Source organism: Pogoniulus pusillus, chromosome Z (assembly GCF_015220805.1).
Source record: "Pogoniulus pusillus isolate bPogPus1 chromosome Z, bPogPus1.pri, whole genome shotgun sequence".
NCBI lineage: Eukaryota > Metazoa > Chordata > Aves > Piciformes > Lybiidae > Pogoniulus > Pogoniulus pusillus.
Genome location: NC_087309.1, coordinates 13,847,179 through 13,874,190, shown reverse-complemented (window position 1 = coordinate 13,874,190; position 27,012 = coordinate 13,847,179). Strand labels below are relative to the sequence as shown.

The 27,012-nt window shown below is 49.0% G+C and overlaps 1 protein-coding gene across 30 annotated transcripts in view; it reads left to right on the top strand.

Moving 5' to 3' along the window:
* Positions 1-27,012, top strand: part of CNTFR (ciliary neurotrophic factor receptor) — a 274,938-nt gene that overhangs the window by 48,875 nt on the left and 199,051 nt on the right. For 17 of the 30 annotated variants that reach the window (XM_064140050.1, XM_064140042.1, XM_064140037.1 and 14 more), the window contains 2 exons: positions 9,380-9,508; positions 15,013-15,117. The gene's annotated coding sequence lies outside the window, so the exon portion shown is untranslated. The remainder of the gene's footprint in view (positions 1-9,379; positions 9,509-15,012; positions 15,118-27,012) is intronic. The other 13 variants (XM_064140049.1, XM_064140044.1, XM_064140054.1 and 10 more) reach the window with 1 other exon arrangement.

Sequence of the window (27,012 nt, the reverse complement as noted above, 5' to 3'; positions counted from 1 at the left end):
TCCTTGAACACTTCCAGGTAGGGAGCATCCACAACCTCCCTGGGCAACCTGTGCTATTGTTTCATTATTACTCAGTGTTTATTAATTTTACTGTTTAATTTACATGTTACCTGCTACTTATCAAGAGAGAAGATATTCTGCACTGTGTTTCTGAGCTTTGCAGAAGGCAGACCTCAGACACTTGTGGCAGGAGGAGTTTCTCTAGCTTTTGGGATTATTTCTGACCTGATTTTTACCTACCCAGCATGGGCTGATTCTTTTTCTGCTTCGTCTCTTTATCCTCTGCAAGATAGAAGACTGAGGAAAATTTGGGCTTGTTGCTGTGCAAACCTAGAAATGCTGTTGCAGTGTGATGATCATAGAATGGTCTAGGTTAGAGGGGACCTCAAGGATCATCCAGCTCCAGCCCCCTGCCATAGGCAGGCACATCCTCCACTAGAGCAGGTGATGTTACTGTGCAAACCTAGAAATGCTATTGGTGATGGGGAAACTGTATTCTCTCCAAGGAAAAATGCCTTCATTGATCTGGAGAACCATGGCTATAACCCCTGATTGCTCTATTATAAAAAAAGTCTGGTGGAGGCCACTGCTGACACTTATGGGTGATGAATTTGGGCTCACACTTGGGTCTGACTGTATGCTGGGAGAGGGTGTTTTGGACTTTTGTCAACTTCTTGCAGCAAGAGGTGAGCTTCCCTTCTCTGTCCACATGATTTTGGACTTTTGGTCTTAGACAGATTTGAAGTGGAAGAAGTGAAGTATTAAGAGATTCCTGGGCTGGTGTTTGCAGCTCGAGCTGAAATTGATGCTGTTGTGTCCCCAGCAGCTTTTCTGGGGACCTCAGTCCCCTCCACACTGCATCTGCAATCGGTGAACCACAGTTCTGTTTCTGTTTCCCCTAGAGCTAACAGAGCTTAGTATCAATTAGCAGCTTAATTTGTAATTAATAACTTGATATCTTTTTTTAATGGTTTGCAGAGGGGGCTGACACAAGAGGCTCACTCAGCCTGCTGTGTGCTGCCATCAACTGCTGAGAAGCATCCTGAGATATGAGGGGGGTGGGTTTGGATACAGAGGTTGTTAGAGAGCAGAGAAACAGCTCCATCAGTGGGGTGTGATGCAGGCTGTACTGCAAGTGAGTCTGGGCACTTGGAAGTCTAATGCTTTTCTGTCCTAGTATCTAGGAGTGCTGGCTGCTCATCCTGGGAGAAATCTTGTTTGTGCTGTGCAGCACTATGCAGGGATCCACGATGAGAGCGTTTGGCCTCGAGTGAGGGGCATCCAGACCAGTCTGGGTGCTTCATATCCTACTGTGACAGTCAGCCCAGAAGTGTTAGAGGTTGACTGTGTGTTCTGGAAGCCACTCTGAAGGTCTGGCAGAACCATTGCTTTCTTCTGCATGTTGGTTGCAGTGTGTCCTGGAGCTGTGGTCTAGCTTGGGGTTTCTATTTGTGGGGTTGACATATGTCATCTTCTTGCAGCAAGAGATGGGCTTCCTTTCCCTGTCCACATGGTTTATTGCTCTTCATACACACCAGCTTGTAGTGGAGGGTGTGTTTGTGGGAGGGGTGGGGGTAGCGAGGGATGTATGGAGACTCCAGACTGCTGTCTTTTGCACAGGGAACAAAGGTTCCTGCAGTGAAGAAACTGGGGCTGCCCTGCCAAAAATGGCAGTGAATGAAGAGAGAGGCAGCCCACAGAGATGCAGCTGGCCCAGGGCCACCCAGCAGGGATGTACTTGGCTGTTGTCATACCCTGCGGCTGTCTACTACCCTTGTATCTCTCAACGTTCTGGTGCTGGTCTGCAAGGAAGAACTTGATGTGATAGTGATGATGATCCTCCTTTTTCTTACTCCCCATTCAGCTCCATCCCTCTCTGGCATTCCCATTCCATATGAGCAGTTCAGAGGATTCCTGTCTTTTTGTGTTCCTCCTATCCTCTGCACAAACTATCCCTCTTATTTTTCTTGATGTCTCTATTTGTAAGACAGAGGAGATGTGTTCCTGTCTCTACAGCATTTATTCCTGCTTCTTCATTTTTTGAGAAGCCAAGAAAGTGACTGTGACATTTACAGGGAGAAAAATGCTTTTATGCTTCACCTTGCAGAGCAGATGGCACAGAAAATGTAGAAGGGATACATACAGTCATGGGAACCATCCAAGAATGCGGGCAGGATGCCAGCAGTGGGGGATGCCATGCACGTCCCAGGTTAGGTGGGACACCCATGTCTGAGTGACATCTGGTCTTATGTCACTCAAACCTTGTCCTGCCCGTTCCCTGTGTGAGTGATAAAGCTGGATTTGAGTGAGATTGTTTGGTTTTGGGTTAGGTTTTTTTTTATTTTGGTTGGTTGGTTTGGAGTTTTTGTCTGTCTGTTGGGGGGGGTTGTGGTTTGTTTCTGTGTTTTGGTTTTTGGTGGTTTTTTTGGTCGTTAGTGTTTTGTGTTTGGGGTTTTGTTGTTGATGTTTGGTTTGTGTTTGTTTTTTTTTGATTTCAAGGCTTCTCAATGCTCAGCTGTTTGGATCAAGTTTTGCATTTGAAGCTCTCAGTGCAGGGAGAGATTCACATCTGAGTTGCTTGGCATTTGTTTGCCATCCAGTGGCTCTAATGTCTGGAAAGGTGTGCAGTCAGGGCAGAAGCTGAGTTACCCTGCACTGTAAGGCAGGCACACTTTGTTTTACTTGTTGTTTGTTTTTCCTTCTCCCAGAAATCCTGTTTGAAGTACCTGTTCTCTTCTATTATTGAAGCCATATTAGAGCATGACAGCTTCCTTGAAAGGCTGGGAAAAGAAAGAGCTAGGCTGAAAGATGCAAATTAAACCTGTGCTCAGCTTTAAACGTCTTTTTCGTTGCTTCTCCAGAGTTTTGTAGCTCTTTGCCTGCAACTGAGAAGGAAATTCTCACAGAGACAGTCTATGGGAAGCAAAGCAGGCCTCAGAGTTCATTTTGCAGGTAGAATGGATGAAATCCTTCTGAAAGTCATGGAGGGAGTGTCAGAGACTCTCTAGCTCTCATCTGAATTAGCTCATGAAATGATCAGAAGGGACATGCTATTTTGGTGCAGTTTGCCTTGGAGAAAGGACACTCAAGAGCATCTGGGTCCAAGAGGTACTCATCCTGCAGAGAGCAAGGGATGAGTGTGAGGAGGTGGATGAAGTGCTGCACAGGATGGAGGTGTTTTAGTTGGTCTGGAACTTGGTTATAAGTTCCAACTTTGGTTACAAAACCTCCCTTTGTTCTCCCTTGTAGAATCATAGAATGGTTTGGGTTGGAAGAGACCTCGAAGATCATCTAATTCCAACCCCTCCCACAGGCAGGGACACCTCCTGCTAGAACAGGTCACTCAAGGTCTCATTCAACCTAGTCTGGAATACTTCCAGGGAGGGAGCATCCACAACCTCCCTGGGCAACCTGTGCCAGTGTCTCACCACCCTCACTGTCAAGAACTTCTTCCTAATATCTAGTTTAAATCTTCACTCTGCCAGTTTAAACCCATTGCTCCTCATCCTGTCATTACAAGACCTTATAAATAGTCCCTCCCATAGGCCCTCTGAAGATGCTGGAAGGTGACTACAAGGTCTCCTCGAAGCCTTCTCTTCTCCAGGCTGAAGAGCCCAGCTCTTGTAACCTATCCTCACAGCAGAGGTGCTCCAGATCTCTGGTCATCTTTGTGACCCTCCTCTGGACTTGCTCAAACAGTTCAATGTCCTTCTTGTGTTGGGGGTTCCAGAACTGTACACAGTACTTCAGGTGGGATCTCATGAGAGCAGAGGAAACTCAAGACCTGAAGAGCATTTCCTGTGAATCCCATAGTTGGTTCCTCTTGTGGTTGCCCTGGAGGCCACTGTCAGCTCCTGGCATTGTATGGTGTTACTGCTCCTGGCTGTGCATCCTGGGGACCAGTCACCACCACCAGCCCTGTGACTATGGGTGTAGCAGAAGGGCTTCTGATAGGCTGGGGCAGAGACAACAAAAAAAACCCATTTCTGTGGGGAAGGCAGTTCTGTCTGCAAGTCTGTAGAGGAGCCATAAACCCTGTTTGCCATTAAGAAGCTGTTGGTGACTTGTGGCTTCTCTGTGCTTTGGAGATGGTGTGTGCGCAGTCCCTAAGTCATCATAGCCTGGGGGTACCACTGAGGCCCAGAATACCACTTTTTCATGCCTGGCAGCAACGTTGTCAGTGCTTTGACAATTAGAAGGTGGTCACTGCAGACTGGCATCAGCTCTTGAGTTACCCTTCATTTCCCCTTGCCTCCTGTCCAAGCCCAGAAGAGAGCTGGGAGAGGTACCCATTGGTGCTGCCAGGGCTGCGCAGCTCTCCTCCAGCAAAGAGGCTGGTGCTGGTGGAGAGCTGGCCATGGGCTTTACAGGGTTAAGCAGACATTGACAGTAAACAGGAAGAGAGGACAAAAGCAAGTCTGCTGTAATTATGTAGCATTTATTATTAATACATTAGAATTGCTGGAAGCAGCTTCTGTAATGTGAATACTGATACAGAGGTTCAGAAGACAATTTAGCTCTCATCTGTCTGTTTATTAGCTCCCTTAGCTCTGGCAGGCAGTGAACAAAAGCTTCATTTGCTACTGTCTTGTTGCACCCCCTGCTTCTCCTCCCCCCTCCCCCAAACTCCTTGCTGTTTCCATAAAGAAACCTGTTCTTTGTTTATCCTCCCTTTGGGCACTGCAGCAATGCAAGATGTGGTCTCAGACAGCAGCACAAACTTTAGCCAGTGACTTGAGCTTTCCTGGTTTGCAAGGCAGGGCCCAAAGCACGACAGTGGGGTGTGCAAAGATGTTACCTTTCTGAGAGCAGCATGGCCATGGCTGATGCTGGCTTTAGTCATCCCAAGGTGCTTATCCTCAGGGCAGCAGCTTTCAAGGGGAGCACGTTGCATGGACTGTCACAGCTTGGGTTCCCCAATTTGTAGTGAGGTTGTGATGAGGAAAAGGGGCAGGGGAGCTATGCATTGCTTGAGGAAGCTGACTAGGAAGCAATTAAAGGCTGCTGGGATGGAGAGAGCAAGAGGTTAACCTGTCAGGATATGTAGCAAGCTTCCTTTTTCTTCCATGGTCATTCTAGCTTCTGTATAAGCTGGTGAGCTTCAGCCTGGGTATTCTGAGCATATAGGGCATCCATTTCTTGATGTATTATACAGTAGTTTAAAGAGGATTAAGACAATAGCTAATCTAAATTATGAATTATGTAGATGCTCAGCCTCTGAGCCACTGGGTTTTTTCTTGCACACAGATTAGTCAGCTCAGTAGGTAAATATTGGGGCAAACAGTGTAAATCCATGCAGATAAGCCTCTCTGGCTTGAATAGGATAGAAAGATCTTGAAATGGGCTTTGACACCACTCTGTGTCTTGTCACTGTGTCTGCAGACATTGCTGACAGGATGGATGGGGAAGGAGGCCCAGTGGCTACTCTGGCACAGGCTGGGTGGGTGAGGAAATAAAGCATCCAGCGCTTCTCGGTCGATGCCGTTATCGGATACAGATGGTGGCAGGAGAGGGAGGGAATCAGTGCTGCCTGCCTCTCTGCCACCAGAGCTGGCTGTTTACTTGTTGAAATGGGGGACCCAGATCGAGCCTCAGAAACAGCAGCTTGAAGTGGGGTAATGTGGGCTGGTGGGGTTTGCTTGCATGAACAGGCTGGTGTGGCTGGTACCTGCTCTCTATGCTAGCATTAGCACCAGGATCATCATCATCATCATAGAAGCAACCAGGTTGGAAGAGACCTCCAAGATCAGCCAGTCCAACCTAGCACCCAGCCCTAGCCAGTCAAACAGACCATGGCACTGAGTGCCTCATCCAGGCTTTGCTTCAACACCTCCAGGGACAGCGACTCTACTACCTCCCTGGGCAGCCCATTCCAATGTCAATCACTCTCTCTGCCAACAACTTCCTCCTAACATCCAGCCTAGACCTCCCCTGGCACAACTTGAGACTGTGTCCCCTTGTTCTGTTGCTGGTTGCCTAGCAGAAGAGACCAACCCCCACCTGGCTACAGCCTCCCTTCAGGTAGTTGTAGACAGCAATGAGCTCTGCCCTGAGCCTCCTCTTCTCCAGGCTAAACACCCCCAGCTCCCTCAGCCTCTCCTCAGAGGGTTTTTGTTCCAGGCCCCTCACCAGCTTTGTTGCCCTTCTCTGGACACGTTCCAGCACCTCAACATCTCTCTTGAATTGAGGAGCCCAGAACTGGACACAGCACTCAAGGTGTGGCCTAACCAGTGCTGAGTACAGGGCAAGAATAACCTCCCTTGTCCTACTGGCCACACTGTTCCTGATGCAGGCCACGATGCCATTGGCTCTCTTGGCCACCTGGGCACACTGCTGGCACATCTTCAGCCTACTATCTACCAGTACCCCCAGGTCCCTTTCCTCCTGGCTGCTCCCCAGCCACTCTGTCCCCAGCCTGTAGCGCTGCTTGGGGTTGTTGTGGCCAAAGTGCAGAACCCTGCACTTGGCCTTGTTCAATCTCATCCCATTGGCCTCTGCCCACCCATCCAGCCTGTCCAGGTCCCTCTGCAGGGCTCTCCTACCTTCCAACAGCTCCACACCTGCTCCTAGCTTGGTGTCATCTGCAAACTTACTGATGCTGGACTCAATCCCCTCATCCAGATCATCAATAAGGATATTGAACAGGACTGGGCCCAGCACTGATCCTTGGGGAACACCACTAGTGCCAGCTGCCAACTGGATGTGGCACCATTCACCACCACTCTCTTGGCTCTGCCATCCAGCCAGTTCTTGACCCATCACAGAGTGAATCTGGATGGTGCTGGCACTCCCAGGAGCATGACCTAGAGGAGAGAGCTTATAGCGGCATGAGACTGACTGCAGGTTTTATTTAAGCTCTGAAAGAGAAAGGTTCAGATATTTTGTATATATGGTCAGTGCTGTCAGGCTTGTGTCAAATATATTTAAAAAGGCAAAAAATGCCATTTGCTTCAAATTAATGAAAAAGAGTTTGGGTTTGGAGCTTTTTTTTAATTATTTTGTTGTTTGTTTTGTTTTCCACAGGAACTGAAGGAATTGCAGTTTCAATTTCAAACCCAAAAAGCTCTTCAGGAAAAAACAAACAAACAAACAAAAAAGGCCCCAACAAACACCTGCCAAACAAAATGAAAAGAGACCTTCTGTTAGTTGTCAGAGTTGGCTGTTAGTCTCTTGGCTGATGTCTTGGATCTGTGGGAAAATGGGGATCTGGAGAGCTTTCAATGATACAGCATCTCTTTTTATGAAGCTTTTTTGTTCATGTTATTCTAATAATGTTTAATGACAGTGATTTCTTCATCTTAACTAACTATGTCTTTTCTGAGTCTCATGTAATTTTAGTCTGTCCCTGACTGGTTTAACTCAGGATAGACAGAGCTGTCCTGGTGGTCGTCTCATCTCTCCTGGTGGGGGTGCAGCCCTCCCAGCTTCTGGCTGAGGGTTGTGTTGAGATAAAGCTTGCATCAGGACCAGCATTTGTCAGAGGACCTGTTCTCCTTGATTTTTCCCTGCTTTTCTGGAAATAATTTGTTTTCTGCCATTTACCACATTGTTTTGTGACTGTCATGGTGTGGCTACTGCTGTGTCTAGCCAGAGGTCTGGTGGCTAGGTCCTATCTTCTTCCCTTTCCCTTTTCTCAGGTTGTAAAACCTTCATCTGTTCAGTGCACCCTGATGCAGAAGGGCTTCCCCTTCTTTTGTGCTTTATGTGGTCTCAGTACTCCCTTTCTGAGATGTGAGGACTAGACTGGTTGTGAGGATCAACTGTTAGAGGTTTCACAGTAGATTTGTATGGTACTTTAGTGTTCTGGTTTGGGGTAGGGGGTTGCTGGCTTCCGTGGCATAGCTTTTTGGCTCTGCATGGTGCAGGTACAGGCTCTGCACAGAAGGGCAGCGTAGATCTGCCTGAATTCTATCTGTGGAGAAGAGTTTGGGTGCCTCAGTTGCTACTGCATGTTGAACCCCTCAGATGGCTGCATAGCATGGGACTGAGATGAAGCTGCCATGGGGAATGAGGTTGTCTTGGGGGTTTTTCATTCCACTCACGAGACTCAGACCAGGCTGGTTTTGCCTGGATCCTCCTCTTTGGGTCAAGTTTTTCTTTCTCCACAACCTACTTCTGTGCTCAGCAAGGGAGACCCATGCTTAGGTACCAGCTGAGAGAAGGGCAGGAGAGTGGGACAAGCCTGTGAACTCTCACCACTCACAGAATCATAAAACTGTTTTGGTCGAAAAAGACCTTTAAGATCATTGTTATTTAACTTTACCATGTCTGCAGCTGAACCATGTTCATTATCATCACTCCTGTGTGTCTCTTAAATGCCTCTAGGGATGGTGATCCAAGAACCTTCCTAGGGAGTCTATTCCAGTGTTTCAGAACCCTCTCAGAGGAAAATGTTTCTTCTAATATCCAATCTGAATCTTTTATAATGCAATGTGAGGCCATTTTCTCTCCTCCTATACCTTGTTACTAGGAGGAGAAACCAACCCCCACCTCACTGCAACCTCCTTTCAGTTCACTGTAGAGAGTGATAAAGTCTCCACTCAGCCTCGCTCCCTGCATCTGAAAGGTTTGTCTCACGCATCCTGAGTCAGGATCAGGCTGTGCCACAGCCTGGTCTCCTGCCTTAGACTGTGTCCCCTGGGAGCTGTCAAGAAGCTGCTCGAGTCGTGTGGTAACACAGGTCTCAGGGATGCAGGCAAGGTCAGATGTCTGCTCAGAAATGAGATTGTCGATGATGCCACCGGTGCTGACAAATGGCTTGTCTTTAATCTCTGACTCATGGCAGTGGAGAGGGCACTGGTGGAAGAAACCCATGAGGTCATTCACAGTCTCTTTCCCCAGGGAGCTGCATACAACTTCCAGCCTGAGATGTTCTCGGTGGGGTGGGCTCCCAACCCTATCGGTGTACGGTCTCTTCCTAAACCCCTCCCTCGGCTGTGTTTCTGTGCAGATGAAGATGTATGGCATTGCTTTGGTCTAGCTCCAGTCAAACTTCTGAATGTCTAACGTGGCCCCGTGTTGCAGACAGCACCAGCCTTGCATGTCCTGTTGAAGACCAGATTCTGAATTGTGGCATAGCTCTAGTTCAGCAGTGGTGCAAGCAGGACAAAGTTGGAAACAGTGCTTGTGTTACCAGTGTGTTTCAATACCATGTGCCACATGAGATGCTGTGCTGCTGAGAGATGCTGCAGGGGAAGCGGGGGAGACCAACCTGGGATGCTCAAACATTGGCCGTGCTCCCCTGTGTTGGGCCATTGCCCAGAGCCAACTCTGCTGGGTGCTCAGCCCTCTCACTGAACAGCCTTCACATCCTCACTTGCTTTTTGGCTGTCTTTCCATACTTTATTTGTAGAAAATAGTGCTTTTTTTTCACTTGCAGAGACTCCACTGAGGTTGTAGCTCGAACAGCCATAACTTCCCACGCTAGTGGATGCTGATGGAGACCTTGTGTTCACTGCTTGGCTGTGCTGATGAGATGGACAGAACTAGGCTGCACTACAGGGCTGCTGTAAGTCAGAGCTCAGCAGAGATAGGGGGAACAGGTGACTTTCTCTTCCAAATTGTTTGGGTTGTTTTTGACCTCTTTAAGGAAAAAAGGAGACACAGTTATTCCATCTCTGACTTCCTCCGGACACTTAAACCTCTTGGCTAGTACTGGCAAAGTGATGGGCAGCAGGAGATGTGGGCTTGTCAACTGGGGTTCCTTTTGCGTGGTAGAGTGGAGGAGAAGTAGCGTGCCTGGAGGAGGAGCTGGTTTCAGGAGCGTGAGTGCTGCTACGAGCCCGGGATGCTGCAGGAACGGCAGAACCCCTGCTGTGCCTTCAAGGTCCCTCTGCCTTTGCCGAGCTACAATTTCATTTTTCACTTTTCTTCCATCCACTTTTGACTGGAAGAAGTCCTAAATAAAGTTGCTGTCACTTCTATTTATGGGTGCAGGGGAAGAGACAGACAAAAAGCCTGTGTGCTCCTGACAGCTACAAGGCAGGCGGCTGTTTTTCTTCGCTCGCGTTGGCAGTGCCATTGATCCGGGTGCAGGCAAGAGCCCTTCTCAGGCCCATGGGGCTCCTGTGTCCTGCCTGGCCTGGGGGGCTTCGAGAGGATGGACAGAGGAGGCTCCACATCCTGGCTTCTGGCCACGGGGGAGGGGGCTGTTGCAAAGTTCAGGTTTGCCCAGCAACACCTGTCCTGAAATCCTGGAGCCCTGCAAATAACAGATGCATGAACTTGTCTGCCTTAAAAATCCATCACAGGCTTCTTGTCTCCATCTTGATTGGTTCCAGCGAGGTCAACTTTTTTTAATAACTTCTGGACTTCGGCAGGGAAAACTATTTCCTTCAGGAAATAATATAATTAAGGTTGCCTGACACTTCTGATTATAAACCCCTGTCTTCAGTTGCTTGAAACTACGCCAGCCTTTAACCATTTGGACTGAAACTTCACATGTCTGTGCCTCCGGCTGCATTGTTTTTGTGTTTTGGTTTTGTTTTGGTTTGGTTTTTTTTTTTTTTGGGAAAATTTCAGCTAAGAGGGTTTTAAGCTGCTCTCAGAACACAGTTTGGGGGAGACAAAGGCATTAGTTCATCCACAGCTTAAAAGAAAAGGCACAGACACACAAACCCAAGGCAAATCCTTGCAGTTGTTGCGCTGGAGGAACTCAAGTTATCTCTGTGCTGTGAGACCGGGTCTGATGGAAGGGTTTGGTTGTTTTTTTTCCAGCCAGGTGTCAGGAATCTGCTTGTTGCTGACGCCACGAAAATCCACCTCTCCTGTGCCAAGTTGTGAGCCTCTGGAAAAAGGCTGCTGTGTGGGTGTATTATATATAGTGTGTGTGCAGAGAGGCAGCAGCCACTCCGCTCCCACAGCAGGATCTGCGCTGCTCTGAGCCGCTTGAGTACGAAACCTCTGCCCCAGCTCTCTTGCTTTGCCTCTGGGCCCTTTCTGTTCCTGCAAGTAGAACTTACTGATCCCTGACTAGTGCAGGCCAGGTTTGTGCTGTGGAGAAAGATTTTTGGCAAATGCAATGTGTTCATTCTCCCTTTTCTTGCTTTTCTCCTTTCCCTCCCCCCTACCCCTCCTTTTTTTTTTTTCCTTTTTTTTTTCTCTAGATTTTTTTTCCAATTTTTTTCTTTTTTTTAACCCTTTTCTTTTTTCATTTTTCATAAACTTTCTCTCTCTTTTTATTATTTTTTCCTTTTTTTCTCATTATTTTTCCTTTTGCTTGCCTGAACAGACTGGTGTGGCCCTCTCTCCCAGCATCAGCACCACGAGAAGTGTAGCCAGCAGGTAGAGGGAGGTGATTCTCTCCCTCTACTCTGCTCTGTTGAGACCCCACCTGGAATACTGCATCCAGTTCTGGAACCCCCATTACAAGAGGGATGTGGACATGCTGGAGTGTGTCCAGAGAAGGGCCACTGGGATGCTCAGAGGGCTGGAGCAGCTCTGCTATGAGGACAGACTGAAAGAGTTGGGGCTGTTCAGTCTTGAGAAGAGGAGGCTCCCAGGTGACCTCCTTGAGGCCTTCCAGGATCTGAAGGGGTCTACATAAAAGCTGAGGAAGGACTTTTCAGGATATCAGGGAGTGACAGGACTAGGGGGAATGGAGCAAAGCTGCAGATGGGTAGGTTCAGGCTGGAAGTGAGGAGGAAGTTGTTGAGCATGAGAGTGGTGAGAGGCTGGAATGGGTTGCCCAGGGAGGTGGTTGAGGCCCCATCCCTGGAGGTGTTTAAGACCAGGCTGGATGAGGCTGTGGGCAGCCTGATCTAGGGCAGGGTGTCCCTGCCTATGGCAGGGACATTTGGAACTAGGTGATCCTCGTGGTGCCTTCCGACCCTGACTGATTCTATAGCGTTGACACCCTCAAGAGCATGACCCAGAGGAGAGAGCTTGCAGTGGTATGAGGCTGACAGCAGGTTTTATCTAAGCTCTGAAGGAGAAAGGTTCAAATATTTTATATTTTTGGTCAAGACTGTCAGACTTGTGTCAAATATATTCAACAAGCAAAAAATGCCATTTGCTTCTAATTTATGAAAAATAATAATTTAATTTTTTTTTCTTAAACTTTTTTCTCTCTTTTTTTTTCCATTTTTTTTCTCTTTTATTCCTTTTTATATTTCTTTCCTTTATTCTTTTTCTGCCAAGAAGTGGTACAGTTAGCCTTTAGACCTTGCTATAGTGTGCAGGTGCTTCATGTAGGACATACAGCAGACAGGGGATCCTGGGCTTCCCTCAGGGGCTTGCAAGGACCTGTTTACACATTGCTTTTGCAGCACTGCACCACTTGTTGCTACAGAAATGGACAAAATGTATATTTGTGGGGAGGAGCCCAGCCAGGTCTTATCGAGCAGGTGTGACATTGATGAAATGTCCTGACCGTGGCATCGCTGGCACCTCAAGTCCTGATGATGTGTAGTGAGCTTGGGACTGGTGGAAGCCCTCCTGTAGGCAACTGCCCCAGGCTCATCCCTGCTTTGTGGTGATATTTGTTCTAATACTTAAGTTTGCCTGAGCTTGTCACCAAGTCTCTCCCCTGTTTTGGATGCCATTCTAGCTCACACGTCTTCCTACTGGTTCAGGGCCCTGAGGCAGATCTTTTAGCTGGCAATCTGCTTTGGGCGTGCTGAGCTCCTCCTGAACCTAACTTGACCTCTATTTGGGGTTCTTTAGAAAGCAAATCCATGCTTTGACTTCTATGGGAAAAGCTTCTGCTGCTGAATCAGATGGCTTGTCTCATAGAATCAACCAGGTTGGAAGAGACCTCCAAGATCATCCAGTCCAACCTAGCACCCAGCCCTGTGCAATCAACTAGACCATGGCACTAAGTGTCTCATCCAGGCCTTTCTTGAACACCTCCAGGGACAGCAACTCCACTCCCTACCTGGGCAGCCCATTCCAATGGCAAATCACTCTCTCTGTGAAGAACTTCCTCCTAACATCAGGACAGAGTGGCAGGGGCTGCCTGTCTTTTACATGGTAATCAGTTTCCAGGGACATCTCTCAGCAAAGTCATCAGGATTTTGCACTTCTTACCCCCCATAATGTAGTGTACCTGTGAGAGCTATGTCCTTCTGGCTTGAGCAGAGTATTGTAGAAAAACCTCCCTAAGGGTGCTTGGTGCTAAACCCATCTCTCTTGTCATATCCCTGCCAAGCCAGAGTCACAGCCCTGGCAGGTAGTCTTGCTGGCTTCTGTTCTTCATTTCTGGGAGGTAGGGGGAACAAACAAAAGAGAAAAGAACCAACCCATGAAGAAGAACAACAACAAACCCAACTAAACAAAAAAAAAACAGCCAAACAAAACTCTACGTAAACCTGAACTGTTTCATCATTGGCATTGCAGAGCAAGAGGAGACTTGGTGGGGAGGAAGCATTTCCTCTCCTTTCCCTGCACTGGTACCTGCAGCATCATGGGTGTGATGAACTTCCCTGAGATGTCCTGTGCTGAAAGGGGCTTCATCACAGGCTCACAGGATGTTAGGGGTTGGAAGAGATCGAGTCCAACCCGCCGCCAGAGCAGGACAATACTATCTAACATAGATCACAGAGGAACACATCCAGACAGGCCTTGAAAGTCTCTGTAGAAGGAGACCTCACAAACTGTCTGGGAAGCCTTCATTCTACCATCACCACTGGCCATGGTCAAGGGCTTGTCCCCCTTTTGAGACCTGTGCATATGGAGCTGTGGTAACAGTGTTGCTCCAGGAGAGATTTGGGGTCATCATCTGCCAGTCAGTTGTCAGCTCTGGGGGGCTTGGCAGAGCAGCTTTTGAGTGATGGGGCATTGCAGGTGTTGGGTTTGGAACAGCTGGAGTTAAATTTCTCAGTGGCTGACACCTGGCAAGCATGATGAATTACAGCACACTATGGCTGCCGACGTGACAAACAGTCCACTTCCCTCCTTTTAAGCTCTGGGAAAACTTGGTAATTATTTCCCAGTGCTTTGCAAATGAAGGTTTCTCCATCAGGCACCCAGTGGACTTTAAGGGGGATTAATTATTTATATAGGTTTTGCAGGCGAGTAGGGACTGGATGGTGGTTGTAGTTTGGGTTTTTGTAACAACCTCCTACTGACTTGCCTGGGCTTTGGATGGGGTCTCAGCAAAGACCATGGAAAAGCTGATCAGCTTGGGATTGGGTGGCAGCTGAAGCACACGGTGTTCCAGGCTTGGAGTTGCTGTCACCCTTGGGAAAGCATCTCCATATGAGTGACTCCCAGACTTCCCCCTTGCCAGTGGAGTTTGAATCCTATTTTTCATAACACAGATGTTTTTTTTCTACTCTCTTTTTTTTCCCCCTCTCTGCTTCTCAAGGCATTTAAAAGAGGTGGAACAAAACAAGCTCAAACCACAAGAGCTAGATAATGAACATGGATCTTGGCTGATAATTTGTTTGCCTAACACATAATGCATACTTGCTGCTGTAACTGAAGGCACTGCTGGGTGTAGTAACGCCTCAACCTCTGTCTCACTAGGCAGCATGTCAGATGTAACACAGCAAGTCCCTCTCCCGTTTGCAGCCCTCAGAGTCTCTGCTGCAAAGCTGTACGTGCATGCTTTCCTCTTCACGCTCATGGGTTCGGGCGAATTGGCCTCTCCCTGCATGGTTTAATACGCGTGTGAGGCTTTGCAGGATTAGGGCTTAGGCAGTGCAAGACCTCGTGGGCAAATGCCTTGGTGCTGTGCTGACATTTTAGAGCTGCTGTGCTGTTTTGCTGGGGAGCGTTGCTGTCTGTCTCCAAAGAAGATCAGAGATGCCCCAAGCTGCAGTATGTCTCTCCCCCTCTCCCCTTTCATGTCTTTACATCGAAATAATTAAGCAAATGCGTGCTTTGGGGCTGGGCTATGATGCTCACGTGGGAGGGCTCTTCATCTAAACTAGCTTCATATTTGTACTGGTTGCCACCAGCTGTCAGGACAAGAAAACAGAAGCCACTCTTCTTTGCTTGTTTTCCAAACCCAAAGAGTTTCCAGAGCTTCACCTGGTAACCTGACACATTGTCTCTTCTGTTTTGTTGAAGAAATTCACAGATCTGAGCAGTGAAGGTTGGTGAAACAGACAGAAGTATCCCCCAGACGTTGATGAGAAATTTGGGACACCCTAAGGCCTCTGGACCAGTGGAGAGGTAAGAGACGAGTTAAAACACTTCCTCACACTGTTTGTCTGTGCTTGGTGTGTTGTGGGGCTCCAAGCCTATGTATCTTTTGGCTGGGATGGTGTTTTCAAAGTGTGTCAAATGGCTGCTCCCGGCTCTGGTGTGTGAGCAGTCCTGTGGCTGCTGTGAAAAGAGGGCAGATGCTCACAGTAATGATTTAAGTTATAGAGGACCAGGTCTGGATGAACAGCTTGGAAATGTAAAGGGGAGAATTTCTCCACGGAGAATCCTCCTGTTTTTGAAGGCCCTTAGAGCAGCTTGGAGATGTATAATCCAGCTAGGGTAGCAGAGGCCCTGTGGTGGCTGAACTACTGCAGAGGAGGTTAGTGCTACTCAATCCTGCTTTGTGGTGGGGGGTGAAGTGCCATCTCTCACAGACAAGCACAACTTTTAGGCTCCCAGACAAGCTAAATGTTCTTTCTGCCTTCTTGCACCAGTACCTGCAGCATCATGGGTGTGATGAGCTTCCCTGAGACATCCTGTGCTGAAAAGGGCATCATCCCTTTCCCCTTCATCCTACCATCACCACTGGCCATGGTCAAGGGGTTGCCCCACTTTTAAGACCTGTGCGTATGGAGCCGTGATAATGATGTTGCTTGAGGAGAGATTTGGAATCATCACCTCCAAGCCCTGGTGGCCCTGACGGAGCAGAGAAGGAGCCTGTGGATGAGGCTACTGTTTCTGAAGACACAGACCCTGTAGAGCTGTGCAGGGGAAGCCAGCACTTGCTGGTGTTGTGCTTGAGAAACGAAAATGATGAATTAAAATTTAATAAGTCTCTAAATGCCAGGCAAGGACATCTTAAGTGGGAATTGTCACTGCTTGACTAGCACAGCCTCCACTTAGCTAAAACTGCATGGATTTTGTTATGCTCGTCTTGGAAAAGCAATAGCTTACACTGAAGAGGAGAAATTGTTGTCCAATATATCACACAGTGTTATAAATTTTCCTTGTAGCTTCCCCACCCTCTCTCACTACACCAAGCTTCCCAGGGGTGCTTTTGCAGCCCCTTTAAACCTGGGTCATCACAGTCCCGTATCCTCTGAGCCACAGGCAAGGACAGAGGTATTCCTTGTGTGCAAGGCTGCATGCAGGCTGTGGAGTTAAGAGCTTAAGGGACCTCGGAGACAGGCAGCACCTGATGAAGCAGGCTGGGGTCTGGATGTGCAGAGCAGGAAATCATTGCCCTTGGCATTTTTCAGTAGCGTCATCCAGAGTGGCATGGGACAAGGACCCCCTTCCCATCCTTGGCCCACCCATGGGACTCCTTACAGCTCTGCAAATAGAGCAGCTTGAGGAGGCTACGTTGCTAATAATACCAATTACTGTTACATGCTGGCTACAAGGTATACTGGCAGTAATGGGATCCAGGGGGATGAAATGAAAGCGATATAATATGGTGAGATAAATTAGCGTTGTAAAATTAGCCATGGCTCTAGTCAGGGATCTGACAAATGTATCATGGCTTCAGTACAAGCTCCAAGCACTGCTGAATTGGATTTAGTGGCCCAGAGCAAAGCAGATGGGAGCAAAGGAAGAAAAAAAAGGCGTTTATGAGGGGTCTCGGCACACACATGCTAATGGTTATTGCTGCTTGTTTCTTCCTTGGCTTTGCTGAATGATGTATCCACTGGTGCCTGCTTACATGCAGCAGAAGAATAAAAGCCCAGCCCAAATGATGTGCTGTTAGAGTGGCTTGAGCCTGGCAGAGAGATGGGAAGGGGGTTGGAGAAGCAGCAGCAGACTGGGGTACTCCTGCCAGCCTTGTTTCCTAGCTGCTGGTCCCTGCCTTGCATCGTAACTGCAGGCTTCTTTACCCGTGTGTTCTCCCAAAGGGAGTGCCCACCAGTGGGGTTTGTGTGGCATGTGTAGCAGGCATTTGCACGCATTTTAGCCTTGCAGAGGAGCCAGAAAGCCAAATTCTGCTTCCTGTGTTAAGGCCTGATCTGTTGTCCCATGCCTAGCTGAGCTCTGGGTCAGAGGGATGGCTGGAACCAGGCATCCTGCAGCACAGAGGCTTTGCCTGTTCAACAAGGGTGTGCAGGCAACTCTCTCCAGTCCAGGTACGTGTTAGCCTTTTCTGAGGCAAGAAGATGGAAGCCAGAAGATAATTTTTTGTGCCTTAGGGAGGCTGTGGAATGGAGGTAGCCAGTTCCAGAGGGATCTGCTCATCAGGACAGGCTCTGCTGGAGGGAGGAAAGTGGTCCTGTCTGTGATTACAGATTTGGAAATGCAGCCTAATTGCATATTTAATGGCTCATGCATTACACAGGGTCTAGGGGAGAGGCAGGCATGACTTAGGTCTGCTTTGCTTAGCCATGTCATGTGGCCCACTGAGTAGTAATAGAAAATGGGAGAAGAGAAATCTGAACATGCTTTGTAGTACTCTGTGGTGGGGCTGTAGGAGCAGAGGACTTGCAAGGGAGTCCACACTGCACCTCTCCAAGTTGTGCCATCATGATCTAAGGGGTGCGGTGGGTACACAGCAGAAAGGTTTCTGCAGGAGCAATCTGGCTTCTCACATCCATAGAATCATAGAATGGCCTGGGTTGGAAGAGACCTCCAAAGGTCATCTAGTCCAGTGATCTCTGCAGTAAAAACGGTCATTAGCCAACTAGATCATGTTGCCCAGAGCCCTGTCAAGTCTCATCTTGAATAGCTCTAAGGTTAGGGCCCCAACCACCAACCTGGGCAACCTATTCCCATGTTCCACTACCCTCATGGTAGAGAACTTGTTCCTAACATTTGCTCTAAATCTGTTCTTCTCAAACTTAAAGCCATTTCCCCTTTTCCTGTCACAGGCCTTTGTGAACAGTCTCTCTATATCCCTCTTGTAGACGCTCTTCAGATTCTGAAGGTCTCCCCAGAGCCTTCTTTAATCCAGGCCAAACAACCCCCAGCTCCAATTCCAGATCAGCTCTTTACAATAAGAGTGGTAAAATACAGGTTCAGTTTGCCCAGGGATGTGATTGAGGCTCTGTCCCTGGAGACACTAAAGATCATACTTGATGTGGCTCTGGGCAGCCTCATTAGGTTAAAGGTGTCCCTGCTCACTGCAGGGGGGTTGGACAAAATGACCTTTGAGGGTCACTTTCAACCTGATGCAATCTGAGAAGCTATGAATACTTGAGGATGAGATTGCAGAGGGCAGGCTGCTTCCCTGTGTGATTCTGCAGCAGTACCAGGTTGCAGCAAATCCCAAGGAACCAGCTCAACATTGCCTGGAGCATCCCAAGAGTGCACTTGTGTGGCGAGTCCACATAGATGGAAACCAAAGAAGATGAGCACCAGTTTGTGGAAGTCATCCTAGTCATTTCATAGAATCATAGAATCAACCAGGTTGGAAGAGACCTCCAAAATCATCCAGTTCTTGACCCATATCAGAGTGAATCTGTCCAAGCCACGAGCTGCCAGCTTGGCCAGAAGCTTATTGTGGCAGACGGCGTCAAAGGCTTTGCTAAAGTCCAAGTAGACTACATCCACAGCCTGCCCCACATTCACCAGGCAGGTAACCTGATCATAAAAGGAGATCAGGTTGGTCAGGCAGGACCTGCCCTTCCTAAACCCATGCTGGCTGGGCCTGATCCCTTGGCCATCCTGTAGGTGCTTTGTGATGGCACTCAAGATGAGCTGTTCCATGCCCTTGCCTGGCACTGAGGTCAGGCTCACAGGTCTGTAGTTTTCTGGTTCCTCCTTTTGACCCTTCTTGTGGATGGGCATCACATTGGCAGCTTCCAGTCTTTGGGGACCTCTCCAGTGAGCCAGGACTGATGATAAATGATGGGGAGTGGCTTGGCCGGCTCACCTGCCAGCTCTCTCAGCACCCTGGGATGGTTCCCATCCAGTCCCATGGACTTGTGAGGGTCCAAGTGGCTCAGCAAGTCCCTTACTTCTTCCTCATGGATCACAGGGGGACTATACTGGTCCCTGACTCCATCTGCCACTTCAGGAGTCCAGGAGACAACCTGTCCCACTATTGAAGATTGAGGCAAAGAAGGTGTTAAGCACCTCTGCCTTTTCCTCATCCTTTGTCACTCTATTCCCCTCTCTATCCAATGAGGACTGGAGGTTGTCCTTGCCCCTTTCCATCAGTCTCTGCATGCTCATGCTGCAAGCAAGGTGCAGTGGTGACACTCTGACCCCAGCCATCCCCAGGTCAAAGCTGTCTTGGGAAAACCAATGAGGTGGTGAACTGCAGCACTAGAAGGAGCTTTTTCCCTTGACTTTGCTGCTGGAGAAGCAGTGATATGGGACTGTGGCAAGGAGCAGCAGGACAGTAAGACTACAGTTGAAGTGCCAGTGGCAGCATAAATAAAAATGTGACTTCTTGGGTTCTTGTGCAGCCATGACACATCTTGTTTCTATTGACTTTCTTAAACCTCTGAAATACATTGTAGATTGATCTACAGATCTGCAAAAAGCACCTGTTATTTTTAAAGTCTAAAGCAATTTTCTACCAGCTCCTTGTGGTTGGCTCTGAACAGACACATGTTCTCTTGTCCTATTTGAGGCTGGCGTGCTGCCACCGTGGGAGGAAGTTTAGTAATACTTGAGCTTGGATCGATTCAAGCCCATTATCTGCGCTGCCTGGGACTCGGCGGCGAAGGGGAAGAAAATACTCTGCCCAAACGCATCAAAGCCCCGCGATAAGGACACGCGGTTAAGCTCTATTTATAGAGGGACAGATGTCTTGCCAAAATCCTGCTGCTGTCATTTGGTTATGCAGTTTTTTAGCAGTAAGCAGCGTTTGGGTCTGAAGGAATACGTGCTGCCTTCAGGATTAGGTGTGTCCTCTTCAGGGAGACCCCACAGTGGGTTCCTAGGTGGGCTTTGTCCTTCCTTTGAGCAGACATGTGGTTTTCTAGATGGGGAAAATGATGTGACTGAGAGGACTTTAAGGTGCTTCTAGAGATGGTGACCAAACAGGTCTGATCAGTAATCTCTTGTCTTGTTCATGCACCTTTGTAGATATGCGTGGACTTTCACAGAATCCCAGAATTAACCTGGTTGGAAAAGACCTTCAAGATCATTGAGTCCAACCTATCACCCAACGCCTTCTTATTAACTAAACCATGACACTAAGTGCCCCATCCAGTCTCCTTTTAAACACTCCCAGGGAGGGTGACTCCACCACCTCCCCAGGTAGCCCATCCCAATGCCAGTCATTCTTGCTGTGAAGAATTTCATCCTAACATCCAGCCTGAGCCTGCCCTGGTGCACCTTGAGGCTGTGTCCCCTTGTTCTGTTACTGGTGGCCTAGGAGGAGCAACCAGCCCCTGCCCTGGCTGAAACCTCCCTTCAGGTAGTTGTAGACAGCAACAAGGTCTGCACTGAGCCTCGTCTTTTCCAAGCTGAGCAACTCCAGCCCCCTCACTAGCCTTACTGCCAGAGCAAAACAGCCACCAATAACACATCAGCTCAGTATGGCTGTTCATCTGAGTGTCCACAGTTTAAGCATGGGTACCCCACATCCTCTGAGGCACCTGATCCTCAACTGTGCCACCTTCACAGCAAAGATCTTTCCCCCTGTTTACAGTAAGCCTCCCGACAGCAACATGTGGCCACTACCATGTTGTATCTCGTGAGTTTTCCTTCTTCATAGAATCATAGAGTCAACCAGGTTGGAAGAGACCTCCAAGATCAGCCAGTCCAACCTAGCACCCAGCCCTAGCCAGTCAACTAGACCATGGCACTGAGTGCCTCATCCAGGCTTTGCTTGAACACCTCCAGGGACGGTGACTCCACCACCTCCCTGGGCAGCCCATTCCAATGCCAATCACTCTCTCTGACAACAACTTCCTCCTAACATCCAGCCTAGACCTACCCCGGCACAACTTGAGACTGTGTCCCCTTGTTCTGTTGCTGGTTGCCTGGGAGAAGAGACCAACCCCCACCTGGCTACAGCCTCCCTTCAGGTAGTTGTAGACAGCAATGAGTTCACCCCTGAGCCTCCTCTTCTCCAGGCTAAACACCCCCAGCTCCCTCAGCCTCTCCTCATAGGGTTTGTGTTCCAGGCCCCTCACCAGCTTTGTTGCCCTTCTCTGGACATGTTCCAGCACCTCAACATCTCTCTTGAATTGAGGGGCCCAGAACTGGACACAGCACTCAAGGTGTGGCCTGACCAGTGCTGAGTACAGGGCAAGAATAACCTCCCTTGTTCTACTGGCCACACTGTTCCTGATGCAGGCCAGGATGCCATTGGCTCTCTTGGCCACCTGGGCACACTGCTGCCTCATCTGTGTTGCTGTTAAAGAGGCTGTGCTTTTTTTTCCCTGAGTTATGACCCGAGGAAACAACAGCCTGATGTTACACTGCAGCCACGGTTTCTTGTAACACACTTGCAAAACCATTGCATTTGGATTCTGAGAGGTCTCAAGTCCAGCAGAAACTCTGCACTGAGTAGCAGACTGAGGATGGTATGGCTGGTCAGGGCTTTATCCAGCCAGTCTGCTGCTGAAATCCCCTATGGATGGTAAGAATATAGGCTGTATGGGTGACTGTTTCAGCACTGGTAAGCACTCAAAGAAGTAGAAGTTTCTCTTTTGTACAGTGGGAACCTTTTGTTTTACCTCCTGCCCACCAGAACTCATCCTTTCAGTCTTCTCAACAACTTCCTTGTCCGCTGCTGCGTCCTGTGAATAAAATACTCCAGTCAATCACTGTATGTCTTTTCCCAGGACTCCCAAAACTAAAAGTGATGTCTTGATGTGGTCCGAGTGCCATGTGAGCTGCTGGCTGTGCTGCTGTGCGTACCCAGCGAGCTGCTGGCTCCTTTGCTGCCAAGGGCGGGCAGTGGGCTTGTGTGAGGTTCACTGCCTGCCAGGAGCCATGCTGTTATAGTCCTGAACCCAAGTGCTTTTTTTTTGGTAGTGTTGCGTGGTTGTTTTGTTTGGGATTTTTTTTTTTTTGGGAGGGTTGGCTTCTTTTGTGAGTGTCTGTTTGATTTTGTCTTTGTTAATTTTGTTTGTGTGTTTTTCTGTGGGTTGTGGTTTGGGTTTGTTGAGGTGATTCTTTTTTTTTTTTTTTTTTTTTTTCCCCTTCCTCCAAGTTTCAGTGGATTGTGGTTGCAGGAGGGAAGGAATTTTCTAAGGGCAAGTTTGGGCACCAAGATCTGACATTTTTGTCTGGTTGGGTTTTTTGGGGTTTTTTAATCTGTTTGTTTGGTTGTTTTGTGTGTGTGTGTGGGGGGGGGGTTGTTTAATATGTCTTCTTGATCAAGTGCAGTATAGTTACATGATGGCTTCTCACAGTATCATCAGGGTTGGAAGAGACCTCACAGATCATCAAGTCCAACCCTTCACCACAGAGCTCAAGGCTAGACCATGGCACCAAGTGCCACGTCCAATCCTGCCTTGAACAGCCCCAGGGACGGCGACTCCACCTCCCCGGGCAGCCCATTCCAGTGTCCAATGACTCTCTCAGTGAAGAACTTTCTCCTCACCTCCAGCCTAAATCTCCCCTGGCGCAGCCTGAGGCTGTGTCCTCTCGTTCTGGTGCTGGCCACCTGAGAGAAGAGAGCAACCTCCTCCTGGCCACAACCACCCCTCAGGTAGTTGTAGACAGCAATAAGGTCACCCCTGAGCCTCCTCTTCTCCAGGCTAAACAATCCCAGCTCCCTCAGCCTCTCCTCGTAGGGCTGTGCTCAAGGCCTCTCACCAGCCTCGTCACCCTTCTCTGGACACGCTCAAGCATCTCAATGTCCCTTTTAAACTGGGGGGCCCAGAACTGAACACAGCACTCAAGGTGTGGTCTAACCAGTGCAGAGTACAGGGGCAGAATGACCTCCCTGCTCCTGCTGACCACACCATTGCTAATGCAGGCCAGGATGCCACTGGCTCTCTTGGCCACCTGGGCACACTGCTGGCTCATGTTCAGGCGGGTATCAATCAGCACCCCCAGATCCCTCTCTGTCTGGCTGCTCTCCAGCCACTCCCACCCCAGCCTGTATCTCTGCATGGGGTTGTTGTGGCCAAAGTGCAGCACCCTGCACTTGGAGCTATTGAACTCCATCCCCTTGGACTCTGCCCATCTGTCCAGGTGGTCAAGGTCCCGCTGCAGAGCCCTTCTGCCCTCCCACCCAGCCACATCTGCCCCCAGCTTAGTGTCATCCACAAACTTGCATGCCATTTCCAAGCCTGGGAGAGGAAAAGTTTCTCCTCCCCAGGTTGTTCTACAATGCGTTCATCTGCATGGCTCCCGCAGAGCGCTCTGAGCATCCCTTGCTTGATTTTAGTCTGTCTCTAGGGTGCTGCTTAGCTCCGCTCATATATTCCTCTGACGAGTGGGCAAGACAGGAAGCAAATACTTTTGTTAAAAAACCACATATGGACTTTCAGGGGTTGATGGCACTTCCCCAAGCTATCTGTCTAGTGGATGTCCTTTCCCTCAGTTGTTTATATTCACAAGTTGCATAGCTGCTCAGGTGGGCCATAGATGTCAAGTAAGCTGTCATGTCAGGAGAAGGCTTTAATGCAATGCTTCCTGCTGTTTTGCATGATGGATGGTGGATGAGACCTCAGCATGCCAAGGACTGTGGGTATGGAAGAGAGACTGTCTGCTGGTTCCGCCACAGGAGCTGTGGCTCAGGAGAGAGGCAGCAGTGGTGCTTGAGGTGACTTTACATGCCGAGCTGCAGCATGGTTGTTCAGTAAATGAGTGCTCTGACTCAAGCAGTGGTATTTTTCCTCCAGCTTAAAGAAATAACCATCACCAAGAGGGAGCAAACTTCCTTTTAAGACCATTTCAAATGGTGCCATGGCTGCTACGAGTCTCATGGCTCAAAGGGTTATGGCAGTGGATCCCCAGTGTTCTGTGTAGTAGAGGTGGGGATCATGGGGTGACAGATGTGAGTTGTGTTTGCCTCTGGTGACAGCCATGAGAAACCACTGTCGTCCCATAAGTGGACATGGCTTTGTAAAGCAGTACCCCCCAGGAGAAGCACAGACCTGCCCCTTCACAATTCCTTCTAATGCCCAAGGAATGTGGATGCTGGTGGAGATCTGCTGAAGAAGATGTTCAGCTGCTACAGGGATGGGCAAGATGCCATATCTGGATGGAAAGAGAAGCGAGAGGTTCAGGTCCACACACCCGCAATCCCTTCCACGGCCGTGATGCTGCCAGGATCATGTGTACTCAGTGCTAGCAAGGCTGTTCCTAGAGGAGATTGACTGCAGCGCTGATGACATCCCTTAGCAATGTCTATTGTATTATTTTTCCCTGTAGGATGACTCTTTTTAACCTCTGAATAGCTCTAGGAAGCTTCCACTGAGGCCCCACGTCTCCAGGGCATTTTACAGCACACAGCAGCCCCTCCACATTCATTACAACGAGGACGGTTCAGTGCTGTCCTTCAGTAAGATCAGATATTACCAGCTCTTTTTTCCTTCCTCTTGCCCTAAATTGTTGCACTTTACATTGACTAGGAGGGGCATGCAGGTGGGGGCCAGCAGGATTTATGGATCAGAGATTTATATGCCGCTGCGACACCGTATTTTTTCTTCACAGTGACGCTTTATTGCCACAAATCACCAAACAGGCAAGGTTACACGAGTGACAGCAGGCAGAGCTGTAAAGGACAGGAACAAATGGCAGCAGGGGAGGCACCTGGAGGAGAGGGGGAGGTTGGGTACCAGGCAGAAATAAAGCAAGGCAGGAGGTGGAACGAACATCAGAAATCAGCTTGCCTTGCAGTGAGATACGTGGGTGAAGCCTGGGAATTGGTGTGTGGTGGGGTCACAGTATTTTTTCACAGTATCACCAAGGTTGGAAGAGACCTCACAGATCATCAAGTCCAACCCTTTACCACAGAGCTCAAGGCTAGACCATGGCACCAAGTGCCACGTCCAGTCCTGCCTTGAACAGCCCCAGGGACGGCGACTCCACCACCTCCCCGGGCAGCCCATTCCAGTGTCCAATGACTCTCTCAGTGAAGAACTTTCTCCTCACCTCCAGCCTAAATCTCCCCTGGTGCAGCCTGAGGCTGTGTCCTCTTGTTCTGAAGCTGGCCACCTGAGAGAAGAGAGCAACCTCCTCCTGGCCACAACCACCCCTCAGGTAGTTGTAGACAGCAATAAGGTCACCCCTGAGCCTCCTCTTCTCCAGGCTAAACAATCCCAGCTCCCTCAGCCTCTCCTCGTAGGGCTGTGCTCAAGGCCTCTCCCCAGCCTCGTCGCCCTTCTCTGGACACGCTCAAGCATCTCAATGTCCCTCCTAAACTGGAGGGCCCAGAACTTAACACAGGACTCAAGGTGTGGTCTAACCAGTGCAGAGTAGAGGGGCAGAATGACCTCCCTGCTCCTGCTGGCCACACCATTCCTGATGCAGGCCAGGATGCCACTGGCTCTCTTAGCCACCTGGGCACACTGCTGGCTCATGTTCAGGTGGGTATCAATCAGCACCCCCAGATCCCTCTCTGTCTGGCTGCTCTCCAGCCACTCCCACCCCAGCCTGTATCTCTGCATGGGGTTGCTGTGGCCAAAGTGCAGCACCCTGCACTTGGAGCTATTGAACTCCATCCCATTGGACTCTGCCCATCTGTCCAGGTGGTCAAGGTCCCGCTGCAGAGCCCTTCTGCCCTCCAGGGGAGTGGCTGATGGTCTAAGTCCAGATGCTGCAAATCCTTAACTATGTGGGGCTGGTTTTGTTTGTTTGTTTCCTCCTCCTTGTATGTAGTTTATAGGTGCTTTTGCAGGCTTCTTTTGCTGGAGTAATTGTAAAGTCATGGAATGGTAGCATTTGGAAGAGATTATCTAATCCACTCCACCTGCTAGAGCAGGTTCACCTACAGCAGGTTGCACAGGATCACATCCAGGTAGGTGTTGAATATCTCCAAGGAAGATGACTCCATGGCCTCTCCGGGCAGCCTGTTTGAGGGCTCTGGCACTCTCAAAGTAAAGAATCTTTTCCTCACATTCAGATGTAACCTCCTGTGTTTTAGCTTGTGCCTGTTGCCCCTTGTCCTATTGCTGGACACCACCAAAAAGAATGACAGAATTGTGGGTTTCAGTTGGAAAACATCTCTAAGACCATCACATCCAATCATTAAACTCACACTACCATGAACATTAAACTGTGTGCTCAAGTGCCTTGTCTACACATTTTTGAACACCTCCAGGGATGGTGACTTCACCACCTCCCTGGGAAGCCTGTCCAATGCCAGACTACTCTTTCAGTAAATAATTTTTTGCTAATAGCCAATCTAAACCTGCCCTGGCACAACCTGAGGCCATTTCTTTTCATACTATCAGTAGTTACTCAGGAGAAGAGACTTTAGACCCATCTCACAGCAACCTCCTTTCAGGTAGCTGTAGAGAGCAATGAGGTCTCTCCTCAGCCTTCTCTTCTCCAAGCTAAACAATTCCAGCTCCCTCAGCAGCTCCTCATAGGACTTGTCCTTCAGACCCTGTGTCAGCTTCATTGCCCTTCTCTGGGCACACTCCAGCAACTCAATGCCCTTCTTGTAGTGAGGGTCCCAAAAGAGTCTGGCCCCATCTCCTCGATACCCACCCTTTAGATAAATATAAGCCTGGGTAAGATCTCCAACTCTTTGCAGTGTTTCACTTGCTGAAGTCTTTCCTCTTGTGTGCTTAGTGTCAGCAGGGAGAAGCATCCTCAGAAAGCAAGTCTTTCTTTCCCATCTAAGCAATCTTTGTCCCCAGTGATGTTCAGGCTGTGGCAGGGGTGCCTGAGGAGGCAGTGGTGTCCCTGAACTTGCTTCTGTGCTAACAATCAGGAAAATGCTGAAGTGATCTGAACCATACAGAGCAGGCAGATTCATCTCTCCAGAGGTGGAAAGCAGCAGACTCTTGGCTTTGTATCACAGTATGACCAACGTTGGAAGAGACCTCATAGATCATCGAGTCCAAC